The sequence below is a fragment of the Pezoporus occidentalis genome, unplaced genomic scaffold (genome assembly GCF_034315485.1).
Source record: "Pezoporus occidentalis ecotype Australia unplaced genomic scaffold, CSIRO_AGI_Poc_V1 ctg111, whole genome shotgun sequence".
Lineage (NCBI taxonomy): Eukaryota > Metazoa > Chordata > Aves > Psittaciformes > Psittacidae > Pezoporus > Pezoporus occidentalis.
The window spans coordinates 1,572,881-1,585,416 of record NW_026912898.1 but is presented as its reverse complement, the minus strand read 5'-3'; the positions used below and the strand labels follow the sequence as shown (position 1 = coordinate 1,585,416).

Here is a 12,536-nt window from a genome sequence, read left to right as displayed (position 1 = left end):
GTCCCACATTAACCATGCGGGCTTTATGCATGAGATGCACCTAAGTAGAAATCATCATTGCAAACTACTTAAAGTTTCAAAGTTTCTTCAAACTCATTTCTTCTGTTTTCTTTCCTTTTTCTGTTCTTTAATGCTTCCTTTCAGGGTGTCCTTTTGACCTGAATATGCCGCAGCAGCATTTCACTGGTGCCCAGGTTTCCCCTTCCTCCTCCTTGAGCTGTCTCACTCCTGTGTGCAAGCTCTTTCCACCACTGCATAGCGCAGCTCAGCACTTTTGGGGGCTGAAAGCTATTTACAAGCTAAGAGGGCAAGAGTACAGGACTATTTTCAGCACCGTGACCCACCTCAGCCAATTGGATTGTGTCTGCTAATCCTATTTGGTGGAGATGGGGTCACAGAACCTGAAATAGTTTCTGTTCTTTGCCTCCACCTCCGGCTCTGTGTCTACACTGTGACAGGGTGCTGTGTCTGTGCTCTAACCTCAGAAGTGAAGAGGGGCAGTGTGAGGTTTGGGGCTGAAGCTCCTGTTCCCTGCCAGGAGGTTCCCCTTTTGTCCCTGCTGGTGCCCCATGGAACAGTGTGCTTGTGCCATAGTGTGAGGTTGCTCTCTGCCCCAGTGGAGTCAGGCATGGGAGAGTCTAGCTCTGACTTTCAGCTTGCTTAGCCTCTGTCCTTTGGGGTTTTACCTTGCTGGGCAAATCAGTGGGGCCTGTGAAGTGGCTGGGCATCAAGAAGTGGCTGCTGGGCAGTGTGGAGGAATGGTGCCGGGTTCCGCATACTGGCCCTCCTGGAGCACTTGGATGCTCACCAAGGAATAATGATGCTTTGACCCTGAATCCCAGTTTATCCTGAGCAGGCCTAAGAACTGCAGTGGAAGAAGCTTAAGCATGGATGCTTCATGTAGCCATCATGGGAGCTGATCCCTATCTGTATGGTGGCTGCAGGAGTGATCTGGCACAACCCCGGTGCAACCAAGAAGGAGGAATGGGATGAGTGCCATGGCTAGGAATGAACCTGATGGCACGGGTTTGTTCAATGAAGTAGCTGGCATTACAGCCCAGGCACCAGCCTCAGCCTAAACCTGGGCTTGTACATAGCGGTTTTGGTGGGGAGTGGTACCTCAGCATACCACTGCAGTGCTTCCATTCTCTCCTGCATTCCCACCTCCTAATGGTTGTGTGTAACCTGGGATGGGCAGGAAGGGTTCAGGAGTTAAGGCAGGTAAAGAAGGGACATCAATAATCTCTTGTACAGTTCACTTCAAATGCTTGAAGTTTTTAAAATTCCTGAAGGATCTATTGCCTAAATGAAGCTAAGAATGGAAGGGGCTGTTTAGCCCAAACTGTGCATTTCAGACAGGATTGGAGGCTCTTGAGTTTTTCTTGATGCAGTAACTAAACAGTGCACTTGCAGGATCCATTTTTAGCCTAGTTTCACTGGGAGGGGAACTGTGATGTTGCACTGCCTGCTTCATCCTTATAGCTTTGTACCTTGTTGGCTGATTTTCTGTAGTCTCCGGAATACTGCATTTGCCAGAATTCATCAAAACATACAACCAAATTAAGGAAGGAAACCAAATTAATAACCACACTGGGGGAAAGAAGGTCTCTAATGTAAACTTGGATAGATTATTAAGCATAAGAAAGCAGGAATGTTGTGGGTTTTGTAGTTACCAGTTATAGCACAGCTCAGATGAGGCACTTTCTGGCCCTGATTACAGCAACTTTCAGTACTTTGATTGACAGAGGGTACCCACCCTGTGTGCTGAACTGGCTCACTTGCCTGCCTTCCCTCTCATCAGAGACAAGCAACTGTGGGCTAATCTACTGGGCAGCCCTAATGGCAATGAGAGATCTTCTGCTCAGCTTTGAGGGGTAAGATGAGGTGCTCCTTCTGGTCCTGTCCCAGGTCTCACAGATGCTGTTTAGCCCATACAATGAGTTGATGCTGCTTCTGACTTGTGCTGGTGCTTAATGAAGCCGTCCTTATTTCAAGGCATGAAACTGTGCGGCAGAGGTGTGTTCCCTGGAGGAGCGGCAGGAGCAAGAAGACTGTCTGAGGACAGTCCCTAGAGAAACATAAACTGGATTTGTGTTGTGTCCCTAAAACCAGCATCAACTCAGGCACAGGACTTTGGTTGCCATGGGTGCTGGACTGGGCTGAGACTGAGTCTCCATGCTGTGTGTAGTGAGCCTTTGTCCGCTTTGTGATGCGTTGAAACAGTTGGCAAGTGTCAGAAACCAGTGCATGCAGTACTTAGCACTGCTTTAGACAGTGCTTTTCATCATGAGCCATTGCAGATGCTGAGTTACGCCTGGCAAGAAATGCAGGAAGTAGGACAAGTATGCTACAAGCTGGCAGAGTAAGCATGGTCACACTTGTGGAGGCATAGGATGGGCAAAGGAGGGGCAGACTCCAGGCTATCTACCCCTCTTTGCAGCATTCGGACTACTGGCATTCATTGCATGTTGGCTTGGCCACAGCAAGCTGCATCTTCCTCCTCACCTGCCCCTTTGCATGAGAATGAAGCATTTTTCCTGCTACACTAATACCCAGCACTGCAAAATTAGGCTGGGGTTTCCCTTTTTCTCCCCCACCGCAGTATCCTTGCTCCTCTGTGTCTTTGCAGGGATGGTGTGAGCTCTCCCAGAGATATTCAGCAGTAAAACCTCTCTGTTGTTTCAGGGTTGGCAATGGTAGGGGCATTGGATTTGGATCCGGCATGAAGATGATCAGCCAGCATGAATCCTGGGTGTATTATTTACTCCAAAAAACCCACCCAATTCATCTCATTGTCATTTGCATTAGGTGTCCTGGAAACCAGAGCCTCAGTTAGGCAGGGAAGCCTGCACCAACTGCAGCTGAAAGGGTCCTTCCAGTCTGAGTGCTGGCATCCATGGGGGGGTTTTCCTTCTAGGCTTTCTCAGATTACCTGGACAATGATCCTAACCTTAGCCTCCCTTGCACGTGCTTTATTCTCATGTTTCAGACTGTTGGTCATCTGTAGGGCATTTCTTCCTCTGATGAGCACAGCAGGATCTGCTGTCATCTGGATGGATTTTTTTTTTCCCCTTCTGTACTTTGGGGCATGCTCCACTCTTTCAAATTTCTGGGCATTTTTGCACCATAAATCCCTCCTAAGGGTGAAGACACATTGCAAGGTCATAGTGGAGCACTTCATCTGCTCTCCTGCTCCTGGGCACTCTGTGGTGTTACAGTTTTGGGTCTTCTGCTGTCAGGGGAAGAGGGTTGAAATCGTTCTTTGTGGGGCCTTTCTGTGTCAAAATGCTCATTGCACACCATAAGCAATTCCATGGTGCCTCCAGTCCTTCCTTCTTAGTGTCTGGGATGAGATTCACTGCGGACTACTCATAGTCTGTTGTGGGGATTGGATTTCCTGGGGACTGATGCCATGTTTTCCCACATCCTGCTCTAAGTGCAGCCTGTGCTGCCCAGATTTGAGTGCCGCTGTGCTTCCCCTTCTCTCCCCTTTGAATCTTATTGTTCACCTCACTTTGGATCTGAATTGCCACAGTCAGGGTATAAAAAAAAAATCATTACAGACATAATAATCTGTTAATAATCTAGGTTTGAAAACAAGTCGCGAAGGTGTTTAGTTAAACCTCGCGTGATGGAGGCAGCCAAAAAGCATGCATGGTGGTGAGTATGTACATGAGAGCTGGCCGTGGGGGAGCAGCAAGTGTCTACGTGTGGGTGAGAGGGGAATAAAAGATCTGGTTCAATAGATCCTTTCTATCCATGCTCCAAATATAATGGTCTTAAATGTGTGACCCACAAGAAAACAACAATCCCCTTATGAAAAGTGTGGAGAGGCTTGTGCCAGGAAAAGGTCAGCACATGGCTAGCGCAGCCGTGGGCTGGGGCAGAGGGTTTCAGCAGGGAAGAGATGCCCTCGCCAACGCTTTCCTGGCACAGAGGCTGGATATTCCTGCCAGGATCAAGCTGGAAGACTGACTCTTACCTGGTTTGAAAGAGAGAAGTCAGGAAAGGGATGTGCAGGCTGTTGCCTTACAGCAAGGAGAGGGTCTTTTGCTTTACCTAGGCATCAGATGCTGGCAGAGAGGAGGGGACAAGTGGAGTGGAAACAAAGCTCTGAGTTTCAACTGCTGTGTTGGCCCTGGCATCCATAACCTTTATGTTTCTTTCCTTCATGAACAAATTACCACCTGGATATAATAAAGAACTGATTTACTTCTTAGAGTTATCTGGGAGGAGAGGAATGTGGACACCTGGGTAAGCCAGGGGGAGTAATTTGGTACCAGTAGACTTGCCTTTTCTTCTTCTTCATGCTCTGTCCAGGTTTGCTACTTGCACTCTCTGTTTGCCAAAAATACTTGACTTCTGCCTCCCTTTTACTGCCACGCAGCTCTTACCTCCCTTCCTCTGCTGCCCCAGGAATGGGAGTCATGGGATCTTGGTGCCTGGCAGCTTTCCCCAGTGAGCAGGCAGGGAAGGGCAGGATATTTGCCCCTTTTCTGCATAGCTGAGGGTATAAATGGGCTGCATGTCTCCATAGCTATGTGTCTGCTGCAGTGAGAGGTTTTCCTGCTGCCGGTGGTGTGGGATGTGGGTGCTACAGCTGCGTGCAGAACTGTGCCACTCTCACGTGCCTGGTGCCCATTGAAAAACAAGGGGTTGGGAAGAATAAAGGCTTTTTGTTTTCCATCTGAAATGGCCTCGACCACTCACAGGCACCACCTCTGTAAATGCAACTGTTGTGTGCGATGACCAGCTCCATTGTGCGCATCCCCACGCAGCCATTGAGCCACAGGAGCTCCTCTGGTGAAAGCCAGAAGGCATGGTGATGGAGAAGGGGCAAAAGATGATTATTTGCACATAACCCTGTAGCTGTGCAGGCTGCCAGGCTGCTACAGGAGAGCAGCAACCCATTGTGCTTGCTGAAATAAGAATATTGGTGAAAGGCGTTGCTTAAGGATGGTTTTTGCAGTCTGAAGCCTGCAACCCTGTGTCTTCCCTGAAATACAGGGTGGTGAAAAGGATTAGGTTGGAAGGGCCCATCTAGCCCACCCGCAGGCAGAGCAGTGTAGCACTTAACTTTGCATTAAAGACTTTCTGCTCTGGTTTTGCCATCAGGCTTGGTGTCTGCAGTACCTTTCTCTTGCTTTCCAGCAGTCTCTTGACTGTGTGGAGCCATTGCATGTGTTGGGCCATCAGGGGAAGGTGTCTGCTCTGTTGGTGCAAGCCTTCTGCTGGAGTCTCTGCTTCTCCGTGGTGCTGTTTTTGTGCCACAGCAGCTTATGCAGGTTCTTATTGACTCTAATGATCCTGGCAGTGATGACAAGTGGCCCACAGAAGTGTGAATTTAGTTTAAGGAGACTAATAAGCCAAAAAAAACCCAAACCACCCCAAAAACCTTCTAATCTGGTCATTATGCTCAGGTCAAGGGATCAGCAAAATGATCAAGTGAGGAAGAGAAGCAACTTCTGGCCACTAGATTTTGCATCCCTATCCAGGCCAAGTGCTGAGGGTAACTATGAATGATTGCACCACAGTGAACATCAATCTTGTAACAAGCTTGGATAATACCCTCTGGTGAATTAACAAGGACCGCTGATAATCTAAGTGCTTTTCAGCTGTGCATTGCCAGGAATAAGTCTCAATTCTAGGGGGCCTGAGTCTCTCCTCAATCTGAGTTTAATTCCCTCCCATCTGCTGTCTGCATTTCCTGACCCAAGTAGGGCACAGCCTGTGTTTTGAGGGGAACAGGGACACACAGTGGGAGGATTTCTGCTGTGTCTATTGTGGTCTTTGTGCCCCCCTCATGTGCAACCAAGTGCTGCCTCAGCTGAAATGTCCCGGGAGCCTCCACAAAGGTAGAACAAAACGCCTGAGCTGGTGCAGTCTGGAGCGTGGGACAAAGGCGGTCTCATTCCCACCATTGCTGGGAATAAAGGGGATAATTATCTCATTATTCCTGCAGCCTCCATGGCTCCCACAGAAAGAGTAACTGGTGTGCAACAATGCCTCTGCTGTAAATAGCGCCCACAGCACATTCCACTGCAGCAGAAGACGGAGGTAAAAAGCGCTGTCTGCCCTTGGACCACGCTCAGATTCACCACTGGGATTTTGGTCCACTGAGCTTTAGGTGGTTTATTCTGAAAGCGGGGGAGAAAGCACGGTGTGGGCTTTCTGGAGTTTTATTTATTAACCGAGGGCATGGGTGCATGGTCAGTTTGCAACTGCTTGGGGAATGTTCAAGAAGACCCTGCCACCCCTGTCCTGGATGTGATGGGGTGGGCAGGAAGGGCAACCTGTGTCCTGGCTGTACCAGTGTGAAATCAGGGGGTGCTGCTTATTCCTCCTGGACTTGCCAACATCCATTTTCATCTGTAGGCTTTGGAAATGTCCTAGAGATCCTTGTTTGATGGCAGGCAAGACTAGGGCATGGGAAAGGGAGTGGTTTTACAGAGGTTCATGCAGCCAAGAGCAGAACCAAGTGCTGTGACTCAGGTTTGTTCTCTTTGCCTTCTTTTAAAGGTGTCCCATAAAAAGAAGAAATGTACCACTATTAGAAGCAGTGATGTTTCTTTTGTCAGAACTTGTGTGCGTTTCACTGATCCATTGCTGAAGGTTACTGCAGTGCTGCTGATGACTGTGCAGTTATCTGTGGGTGTCTGAAACACCCTGGATCTATGATTTGGTTACTATTCTCTACTTGTTCTCATGGGAAATATTGGGAAGGCATCTCCCAGGTTTTCCTGGAGGGCTTCTGGAAAGATCAGGGAGGTGTATGGTGAATTTTCTTCATCCTTGTCTGAAAATTGCACTGGCTTTCAGGATAACAGTTTATTCTTACAAGCAGGGGGATTGGGACTAGATGATCTTAAGGTCCTTTCCAACCCTAACTATTCTATGACTTGTTAGGTAATGGGTTTAAATATGTGTTAACATAAAGCAGAGGGTGAGTTTTCAATGGTTCTTCCAGTTTCTTGGCTCAGCCTTCGGTTCTGTTTATGGTGTGACTTTCATTGGTTCACTGAAGATGTCTTTGGCAAAAATGAGGAAGCTGAGACCTAATATTTCTAATGTGTCTTCAAATTAAAAAAGCAGATGCAAAAAAAAAAAAAACATTCATGCATGAATTTTCACTGCAGATTTTTGCAAACTCATTGAAACAGAAATCCAAAGGCCGAAGCATCCTTCTCTTGCAGCCTTTCTGGCACATCACTGGGTGACTGCGGTGCCCTGGCTGGGCTGAGGACATGGGTAGGGTGAGGTGAGTTTGGGGTTTGGGTGCTCCTGGATGAGAGCAGAGCAGGCTGCAAGGAGCAGCTCCTATCCTTTGTCCCAGTCTCTGCCACTCATTTGCTGTAAAATTTGGGTGTCTCATTTTCCAGCAGGTAAAACTGGGAAGAATGACAGGGGGTTTGTCATACAGGGAAGCAATGGAGGTTGTGCTTGTGCCATTGCAAAGTGCTGGATGGATGTAGCATATCATTATTCCCTGTCTGGATGCAAATCAAAAGCCCCGAGGCTGTGCAGAAGAGGGATCCCTCTTCCTTGCAGCCCAACTGCAAACCTTCCTGCCAGCAGGTTCTGCTGTTCCCCACACTGAGCCAGCATCTCAGTGGTATGAGGCTGTCTGTGGGCCACTTATATGGAGGATGAAGCTTTCCGAAATCCTGTCTGTAACCTCAGGAAGTACAGTCTGCAGCCAAGCAATAAGACTTCTCTGTCTTTGCAGCACCATCTGTCTCCTCTAACTTTCTGTAATCCTTCATCTGATGGATTAGAAATTATCACTGAGAAAGGCTGGACTGAATTCGAAGCAGGGTTCCTCCATCAAGTGACTCGGGCAAGAAAAGCCTCTCTGAAATGTGATGTCTTTCTGCTCTTCCTCAGGGTCCTACGGGGTTGCCAGCTGCCATGTTGACATCTTCTACCATTGTCGGATGTCTCCTTGCTACTTAAAACATCTCCTTCCTTTTTCCAGCACTGATGTCAATCTTTCTGCAGGGGACACAAAGCAGGGTGGCAAGGCTCAGTGCAGAGTTGGTTGGTGCACTGTGTTGCTGATGTCACCCAGCCACCGGAGCAGAACTAGTGCCTTTGTGCACCAATTCATGCAGGGTTCTGAGATGCAAGAAGGCATCTTTCCTGCTCTCACCCCATTGCTGGTAATACCACTTTTAGCAGTGTGAGTGCTGCAGGCTTTTCCTTCCTTGATGTTTCCCAGCTGTATCTGGAATAGGATGTGGCTCAAGTGTCTGTCAGTGACACTAAGGTTATGACATTTATTTGCCTACAGAAGTGCTGTCATGACAAGGGGCACAGCATGAAGAACTTGGCATGGGATAGCAGGGAAGGAGGTGATGAGCCATTTAGGTTGGAGGACCTGGGGAGATGCCTGGTTCCTCATGCCAGCATGAGACAGCGGTATAGCGTAAGGGGCTTGTGCTGCTGGTTGTAGCTATTATCATAGGATGTTTTATTAATACTGAAACTTGAACCACGAGAGGAACAGCTCAGTTGGTTATGCAGTATCTGCAGGATTAAGGAGCCATTGAAATGTATCTGGGTGAGCAGAGCTGGGCATGCGGGTGCACATAAAGAGGTAGCAGGTCTGAGCAGTGAGAAGGGATCCTTCTTTGCTAACAATCATTTTTCTGACAGAAGCTGTGCTTCTGTTGCTGCTCCTGTAAGATGCAGCAGGAAAAGGATGACTGCTTGGAGTAGCCATGTGTCATTTCCTCAGGGAAACAGTGGTTTCTTCTGTGAACCATCCCTCTGTGTGTGTGCACATTAGTGTCATCAGTCCCTGCATCCCAAAGAACCTGCACTACAGAAAGAGGGCTTAGAGTGGGGAGAAAAGGAAAGGTGAGGAGCAAAGGACTTGCAGGCTCACAGGGAGGTGATGTGGGCAATGCCTACATGACATTGCAGTAAGTTCCCTTGACCTTCTATTCGAGCTGGTAGATGCAAGCCAGTGCTGGTCTGAAAGCCATGAAACTGCTTCAGTGCAACGCTCAGTATAAGCTAATGCATCTTGCGTTTCAGCATGCTAACCACAACTATGCAGCTTTATCTGCTCACAGGATGGTCAGGGTTTGCTTCTGCCTGCAATACACCGTGTAAATGTACCCATGGCTCTACTGATGCCATCTTATTCCAACCCCTGCTTTTCCAAAAAGTGCAGCTCACCTCTAAGCCCATGTTTAAGGGAAGGCTGCTTAGGCTGTCCCCTGCATAAGACAAATGGCTCTAACGTGCACCAGCTGGTCCCATCTCCTTCAGATATAATTAATGTGCATGTTGCATGCTAGTCTGTCCACTCAACAGTTATGTTGTGGGTTGATCCTGTGATGAGTTCACACAGGGATCTCACATATTACAATGCAACTTTGCAGTATGAACGTTAACCTTAAATTGTACCTTTAAAAATAATAGTCTGAAGCTCCCAATTTCTGTTTCCCTGTAAGCTTTGCTATTTCCAAGCTGTGGAGACCTTTGGTGTCCTAGCAGGTAACCTGTAGAGGGCCAGCATTTAGGAAGTCACTTGCTAAAGTGGGTGGAGGATGAAGTTGGAATGAGGCAGTTTTGCCTGATAAGTGATCCCCAAAATGGGTAGTTTGGGGATTCCCTTCTATACCTGCAGCTGTTTGCACACAAACCTGGTTATATAACATCTATTCTCCTCCTGGGACTTGCTGTTTCTACAGAGGAGAGCAAATAAAGACTTTTGTGTGATTTCAGTGGAAGCCAGGGAGCAATTAGGCAGGCAGAGCAGTTTCTGGCATCCCTCCCTCTCTACTGAAGAAATGGTGTGACTGCTAACAGAGATGTGCCGTGTCACTGTTCCTTTTCATCTGAGGGCCAAAAAGCACTTTAAAGGCATTTAAGTTTTACAAAATCCTCCTGCAAGGAGTAGAGGAATTCTTCACAGATGGAGAAACTGTCAAAATGCCTTGCTCCTGTTTGATGTATTTGTCATTGAGAGCATTGGAGATAGGAGCTGGGATACCTATTCTTAGCCCTGTGCACTGACCACAGGGTCCCTGTTGCCCTGGGAGAGACATAGCCCACAGTAGTGCTCCTGGAGGGACTTTCAGCATCTGCTTTGGTCAGGAGACTACTTTGCAATGCTTCTCTGCTCATGCAGTGGCATACTGTGTCTGAGCTTTATTTCACATGGATCTATTGCCTAACCACTCCATTTCGGGTATGCCAGCATGCAAGACCCATCCGCATGTGCCTCCCATTCCCTATTCCTCCCTGCTTTCAGTCTATGCTAGTGCACTGATCACTTGAATCACAAAAAAAATCCAACCCTCCTTGTGAGGGCTTTTTTTTGTCTCCTGTTGGATCTGTGCTTCCCTTTCCAGATTACCTTGCCAGACATGGATGCAAAGAAACCTGTCCATGGTGGGAGGGAGCAGGTTGGGAATGCCCACCCTCTCGGGGATGTGTCTGGTTCTGCATGTTGTGAATGGGAGCTGCTACTCTGTCCTCTCTTCCTCTTCCCTGCAGTGAGCTGACCATCTGCTTACCTTAATGGACTAGAGATTAGCCCGGGGGTTAAGTTATCAACATAATTAACCTAGATTTCTCCTCTATGGTTGAGGCAATTTTTACTTATCTTCTGCTCAGGTGATGTGAAATTTGGACAGCTCTCTAGGAATAACAGAAAGTGGAGCAAGTGGAGGGGAGGACTCGCAAAGTTTGAAATTACCCCGAAACCCCAAGGCACAGAAATGGGAGATGATGAAGCTTACACAGGGTCATATGTGTTTCCAGCTATGAGAATGGTGTTGCAGAGAAGTCTAATGTATTATTAATACTGCCTGTTCCTTATGTGAAGGGCTTTTCAGCTCCGTGTCTCAAACCAGGCAAGACTCATTAGCTCTGTTTTATGGGGATTTGTTCCTGGAACATATGCAGAAAGCTAAATAATTGCAGATATATGACATCCCTGTGTTTCTGCCCAGTGGGCAAAGTGCAGTGTAAGTCTACCTGTAGGACGCTTCCCAGCCTGCGCTCTGGGAGCAAGTGCTTCAGTCTTGGGCTATCATTCAATACTGTGGTTATGTATCACCAGATACTCTTTTCATTCTGGCTCTAATATGCTCGAGTGACTCTACAGTCATGTGTGGGTGGCTTTTATACTGCCTCTTTTTCCTTGACAGTTAAAGGTTGCAGTTGCAACTTCAGAGCATCCCTAGCTTCCTTTCCTGCCCTAGATTCAGTCTGTGTTTGCGGATAGAGCTACTGAACATGTGCACAGGCAGTCTTCCCTAGCAGGATTGGCCGTGGCAAGCCAGTGCCCTATGTTTCAAATGGCACAGAGTTCCTGCATATCCCTGTGGCCACAGCATTCTAGCCTTGGGCTGTGTGCTGCGGATTGAGATCGCTTGCAGAGGCTGTGTGTGGGAACACTCTGATCCATCCCTGTGGGTACTTCCCATGCCAAAGGACATGCCATGCAGCGCTGGAGGACGTCTGGCGTGATATCAGGCTCCAGAGATGGCACTCAAGCGATCATTGTAATTACTGTCCTGAAAGCTTTTAATCCCTTGGTTAAATAAACCCAACAAACGATAGCGGGAGAAGGGAACTGCAGCCGGCTGGAGGACAGCAGCGCTATGAGCAATGAGATGTGCGAATGAGCAAACACCAGCATCCTGCCAGAGGCACCTAATCTGGCTAACGATGAAATTAGCATGCAGCTTTGGTCAGATCCCACCCAAACCTCGCTGCTTGCATCTTCTTGTCATGTCAGGAGGAGTACAAAGAATAACAATAATGACGAGGTTGCTGAAGGGGAGCTGAGGTATGAGGAAAGATTAAAGCAACTAAATGCGTTTATAATGGGTAATTGGCAATTAAGAAGGGAACACAACTGTCTTCTGTAATTTGAAGGGTGTGAACTTCAGGGAGAGGTGCTGCTCAGAAGGATAGCAGGGGGTATACAAGTAGGAGGGATGTGATAAAGCTGAGGGAGAGAAATGTAGGTGGAATATTGCGAGAAGCTCCCAATAGACATTTTTTGGTCTGGCTGATGAGTGATAATGGTAAGAACATCACTTTGGGGGGACATCTATACAGACAGGAAAATGCTGGAGTAAATGATTTGGCTCAGCCAGGACTGGGCTGCCTGAAACCACACAAACATTTTGTCCCTTACTCCACGCTTTTTATATGAAAAAGCAAACAGCACCAGGACTTCTTGTGATTTTCAGTGGGGAGGTGTTGCAAATGTGACACTTTGCAGTAACGCTTTATCCCACGCTGTCACTGTTAAATCTGCCTGCTGTCAAACTGCACTGGGGTGTCAGTCCTCGTGTATCTTTGATAAGGTCTGGGAAGGATTTAGTGGAGATTGGTGGCAGGACTTTTATCCCTGGACTTCACAGAGAGTAATTGTCCTTGGTCAAATAAGGGGAGCGCAGGTGGTACGGAGTTGCATGAAGATAGAAAAACCTCAGAGCATGCCCATGTTGATGTTGGAGGTGCTGCTTGGTTTGCACTGCTGTACTGGGGTGCCCATCATGCTGCTG

The 12,536-nt window shown here is 47.8% G+C and overlaps 1 protein-coding gene across 2 annotated transcripts in view; it reads left to right on the top strand.

The window, feature by feature from the left end:
• IGSF11 (immunoglobulin superfamily member 11) overlaps positions 1-12,536 on the top strand; it is a 104,936-nt gene that overhangs the window by 30,200 nt on the left and 62,200 nt on the right. The window lies entirely within an intron of this gene.